This window comes from Saccopteryx leptura, chromosome 2 (genome assembly GCF_036850995.1).
Source record: "Saccopteryx leptura isolate mSacLep1 chromosome 2, mSacLep1_pri_phased_curated, whole genome shotgun sequence".
Taxonomy (NCBI): Eukaryota; Metazoa; Chordata; class Mammalia; order Chiroptera; family Emballonuridae; genus Saccopteryx; species Saccopteryx leptura.
In genome coordinates this window covers 325,290,820-325,296,819 of record NC_089504.1, presented here as the reverse complement: position 1 = coordinate 325,296,819, position 6,000 = coordinate 325,290,820, and positions in this window count along the sequence as shown.

Genomic DNA, 6,000 nt, shown 5'->3' with positions numbered 1-6,000 from the left:
ATCCCCTAGAGTCTAGACAAATGTTAATCTCATTAATGTGACGTAAATCTTGTTAAATGTTAATCTTGTTAATGATTGTGTCATGCTGTCGTGCCCCCCCCCCCACCTGTATGTAGTCAAAGGGTATATAACCAGCCTCTGAAATATACTCAGCGCGCGTGATTTGGGTCTGCAATTGCCCCGTGTTAGCCATATGCGGCCAGCATATTTAACAAATCTCCTCCTTCAATAAAACTCTTCAAAATTCATCCGGACTGGGTGTCTCTACGTGGACCCGATGAAGTGAGGTACAGTGCCTTTCAGAACCTGGGATGCAGTACTTTATAACAATACTCAGGTTAAAACTATTTGACATGTGTTGGGCAGATAAAATATATTATGCTCATTTTGTTAAAGATGGCGCTGCCCACGTGGAAGCCGTCGCCCAGGTGATATTAATGTGTGTTGGGGACAGGCTGTGGGCAGGCAGGATCCTTGTAGCTTGGGGCTTGGTTTTAGGACTAAGCCTTTTCCATCCTTTTCTGATGTGGGGTGGTACAATCCCATCATGCCTCAGATAAGTGACTTTGTATTAGAGACCTCCTTGTTTTGTATATTGGATTAAAGGTTTTGATTTCTACACTATAAAATGAGGGCAGAACAGGAGCTTGCTCTCTCTTGGTTCCTGAGATTAATGTTAGAGGAGAGAGCAGAGGAGAGCAGAGAAAGGCCACATGGAGGAGGCCAGGAGAAGCAGCCAAGATGGTGGAGTGCTGAGTGAGAAGCCAGTTGTGCAGGGAGAAGGAAGGAGATGGGGAACAGAGGTGAATAAGTCTGGTGAGCTAGAAACCTTTGATTCTAGGAAACTTGGATAAGTCAGTAGCTTTGTGAGCACTGAATTGAGTGGGTTTTGGAGCCCAGTGTGTGTTTTACTTGCCTACCGGGTGCAAGCTAGGATTAAAGATGATGGTCCACCATTTTTGGGCTCCGTTGTTTCTTTACCAACTGTCTGAAACCAGTGCGAACCTGCATGGGCCAGGCAGCTGTGATGGTGGGCCTGGCCACTGGCCTTACAACATGCTTTCTATTTCAACCCTTAAAGCAAGCGTCTCAAACAGGCATTTCTATTTTCTCCATTTAGATGACAAAATGGAATACAGGGGACTCAAGGCTAGCAAGTAGTAGAATTTGGACCCCCCCAATTTTTAAAAAAATTTTATTTATTTATTTATTTTTGTATTTTTTACAGAGACAGAGAGTGAGTCAGAGAGAGGGATAGACAGGGACAGATAGACAGGAACTGAGAGAGATGAGAAGCATCAATCATTAGTTTTTCACTGCACGTTGCAATACCTTAGTTGTTCATTGATTGCTTTCTCATATGTGCCTTGACCGTGGGCCTTCAGCAGACCGAGTAACCCCTTGTTGGACCCAGCGACCTTGGGTTCAAGCTGGTAGGCTCTTGCTCAAACCAGATGAGCCTGTGCTCAAGCTGGCGACCTAGGGGTCTCGAACCTGGGTCCTCTGCATCCCAGTCCGACTCTCTGTTCACTGCGCCACTGCCTGGTCAGGCTGGACCCAAAATTTGATAGTCAAGCCCACCCTCTGATAGTCACCATCCTTTGCCATGTTTCCTTTTTTTAAATTTAATTAATTTATTTTTTAATTCTGTGTGTGTGTGTGTGTGTGTATGTGTGTGTGTGTGACAGAGACAGAGAGAGGGACAGATAAGGACAGACAGACAGGAAGGGAGAGAGATGAGAAGCATCAATTCTTCGTTGTGGCACCTTAGTTGTTCATTGATTGCTTTCTCATATGTGCCTTGAGGGGAGGGCGCTACAGTAAACCGAGTGGCCCCTTGCTCAAGCCAGCGACCTTGGGTTCAAGCTGGTGAGCCTTGCTCAAACCAGATGAGTCCGCGCTCAAGCTGGTGACCTCGGAGTTTCAAACCCGGGTCCTCCACATCCCAGTCCGACGCTCTATCCACTGTGCCACCACCTGGTCAGGCTCCTTTTTTCTTTTTTAAAAAATATTTTATTTATTCATTGTTGTCCCAGTAGAGCCCAAGCTCTACATCAATCAGGCGTCCCTGATTCGACTTCTCCGTGCAGTGGGACACTCCTGCTTATCAGCAGGGCTGGCAGCCTCTTCGAGACTACTCTTGAGGCAGCTATGAGGATGTTACTGTTAAATGCCACCGGAGGAAAGACATGACCGACACACAAATTAGTTGCAATAATCACACAGGCAATTTATTACTCAAATCCTTTTGGTGTGCCTGGGTACAGCTTAAGGGGGCCCCGTCGGCGTGCTCCTCTCGGCTGGCTTTGGGGAGAGCTCAGAGTGGCGTGGAGACAGTCCACATCAAGGTTGGAGTCTGGGTGACTACTGCTGCAGGGGGCCCCTCAGCTTTAGTACTCTTTCTGGCCAACACCTTCTAATAGGTCTGAATCTACAGGATTATCACCTCAAACCACTTTTTTGGGAGTTTCTCACAGGGAATCCCATTTATGTCAATCTACTGAAATGTTTACATTAAACCACATTTTAAGATGTTCTTATTTTCATTAATTTACAAAGTTAATGTAAATAACACCAAGCCATTTCTTATTTATGTATAACTTCACACACATACTAACTGCGCTCTGCTTGAAAGTCAGAGTCTGTGTATCACATTACAGAGTTATGGCACCAAGTTACTTCTTATCTATGTATAACTTCACACACATACTAACTGGGCTCTGCTTGTAAGTCAGAGATTGTGTATCATATTACAGAGTTATGGCACTAAGTCACTATATTAATTCCTATCCAAATGGCATAACTTTATTTAATTTTAATAATTACTTTTAATATCCTTTTAATTACTTTTATATATCTTCTACATTTTTATATTTCTATATATTTAATTACTATAACTTTATATTACTACAACAATTTTAGAGAGAAGAGAGAGAGAGACAGAAGGGGGGAGGAGCAAGATGCATCAACTCCCATATGTGCCTTGATCAGGCAAGCCTAGGGTTTCGAACTGGCAACTTCAGTGTTCCGGGTCGATGCTTTATTTACTGTGCCACCACAGATCAGGCCTCTGCCATGTTTCTGAAGGAACCTGAGGCTAAGAAAGGTAAAGGAACTTGCTCCTCGCCAGCCAACGAGGGGCCTATGAACTCTGTATTTCTTGCTGCTTCTCTTAAATGGAGGACTGCTGGCCTCAAAGTGCTTTAGGGAGTCCTCACTTACTGGGGAGTTTGGATATAAAAATCACCAAGCCACCCAGAGATCCTGGAGACACATGCTGTCCCCTGGACCTGTCCCTACCCCTCTTGTGGCTTTTCTCAAGAGGTCTACAGACCAACCAAAACCCAGCAACTTTCCTCAATCTCTGCTCTCCTCCTCCTTCCCCACCAAGACCCTCTGAAGGAAGACTGGAGGATCACATCTGAAGTAATCACAGTGTAGAAGTGCCAGGCCAGGACTGTCTGTGCAGAGGGGAGGTGGAAGCAAATGTTTGCAGAATGAATGAATAAGAGGAAAAATGATCACAAAGCATGGAATTAGCAGGCACCATTCCAGGGATGGAACTAAATATTTACCTTGTCCATTGGGCAATCCTGGGAGACTAAGCCTGGTTTTCCAAGTTCTATTTATGCCAACTTTCCTTCAGTGACTGATACAATCAATCTGGTCTTGTTACAGTTTGAACAGCTGTTTCCACATGTGAGGACTGGGTATACAAGGTGCTTGATCTTCAGCTTCCGCTGTTCCCCGGCATCGTGTCCTTGCTTCCCAATCCTTGGGCCTGGCCTGGCAATGATCTCCATGAGGTTACAGGTCAAACTGGGGTTTCACTCTAGTCTAAGCCGTGGGTTCATGTCCAGCCATGGGGTTGAGCAATATCAGGAGCTGCTTGGAACATGTTGGACAGACTTGCCTAGGTCTACCACCTGAGGAGCCCCTGGGAGACACCTTTCCTAAAGGAAAGGGGTTAGGTGTGACATGCTAGGTCCAAAGGAGGCTTCAGAGTCATAGAGGAAGGGGGACTTGGAGTTCAGAGTGGCATCTATCAGTCAGCCTCTGGGATTCACATTGAGGTCAGATGGAAATGGAAGTAGCATACAAAAACAAAGGAGCAGCCTGGCCGTGGTGGCACAGTGGATAGACAGTCGGCCTGGGAAGCTGAGGTCCCAGGTTTGAAACCCTGAGGTCACTGGCTTGAGCATGGGCTCACCAGCATGAGTGTGGGGGTCACCAGATTGAGCGTGGGATCATAGACATGACCCCTTGGTTGCTGGCTTTAGCTTAAAGGTCACTGGCTTGAAGCCCAAGGTCGCTGGCTTGAGCCCAAGATTTCTGGCTTGAGCAAGGAGTCACTGACTCAGCTATAGCCCCCCCCCCCCCAGTCATGGCACATATGAGAACGCAATCAATGAACAACTAAGGTGCCACAACTACAACTTGATGTTCTCATCTCTCTCCCTTCCTGTCTTTCTCTCCTTCTCCCTCTCTTACTAAAAAAAAAAAAAAAAGAAGAAGAAAATGAAAGAGTGATTTCACCAAAATACTAACAGTCCTTTGAGAATGCTGGAGTATGAGGGACCAGTCAGTGAACATTTCCCAACCTGGTGCCCAGCTGGGGAGGCAGTGGTAGTATTACATAAGGGGTACCCAGAAAATTGGGTGGTCTTGTCCAGCAGACACCACTTGAAAGCTGAAAGGACTCACTTAAAAATCTGTGTCCTAGCCGAATAGCTCTGTTGGTTGAAGCATCATCCTGATACACAAAGGTTGTGGGTTCAGTCCCCAGACAGGGCACATCTAGGAACAGATCAATGTTTCTCTCTCTCCTTTTCTCTCTAAAATCAATAAATAAAAATTAGGGGGAAAAAGACAAATAAGACTTTTTTTTTTTTTTTTTACAGGGACAGAGAGTCAGAGAGAGAGAGAGAGAGAGACAGGGACAGACAGACAGGAATGGAGAGAGATGAGAAGCATCAATCATCAGTTTTTTGTTGCGACACCTTAGTTGTTCATTGATTGCTTTCTCATATGTGCCTTGACCGCGGGCCTTCAGCAGACCGAGTAACCCCTTGCTCGAGCCAGAGACCTTGGGTCCAAGCTGGTGAGCTTTGCTCAAACCAGATGAGCCTGAGCTCAAGCTGGTAACCTCGGGGTCTCGAACCTGGGTCCTCCGCATACCAGTCTGATGCCCTATCCACTGAGCCACCACCCATTCAGGCAAGCGTCATCTTCTAAACAAACAAACAATAAAAGTACATCTGAGTTACCCTCTGGAGGCTGCCATCAATATATACAGGGATAGTGGGACATGGCAGGGGTGAGAGTAAGATCCAATGAAACCTGCGTCCCCACAGTGAGTGACCTTTTGCTGAGCCTGTGGCCAGAGCAGCAGAGCCATCAGGAAGCTGATTCCTGAGAAGGTGCTGTGTGGAGTCTGGTGATAGTTTCAGTTCAGGGAGTAGGGCAAGGCTGGCTGGGGCTCTAAGATGAGGAAAAGGTTTCCTCCGCAAAGTCAATGCCAGTGGGATTCCAGACGGAATATTGCATCCAAGTCTCTGCCAGGTATAGAGCTCATGTAGAAGAACTCAACTCCGGAAGGGTGTTACCTGGGCAGTGGAGTAGGTCCTTTGATTTCAGCATTTCTTTTCAAATCAGTTATGGAGTTTAGATTTCCCTCCAAATTTATACTGCAGAATCCAAATTAGACATGCTTTCTCTCTCTCTCCCTCCCCCTTTCCCTTTCTCTCTCTCTCTCTCTTTTTTTTTTTTTTGACATAAAGTTTTGGATTTTTTTTTTTTTTTGTATTTTTCTGAAGCTGGAAACGGGGAGGCAGTCAGACAGACTCCCGCATGTGCCCGACTGGGATTCACCCGGCATGCCCACTACGGGGCGATGCTCTGCCCATCTGGGGCGTTGCTCTGTCGCGACCAGAGCCACTCTAGCGCCTGAGGCAGAGAGGCCATAGAGCCACCCCCAGAACCCTGGCCAACTTTGCTCCA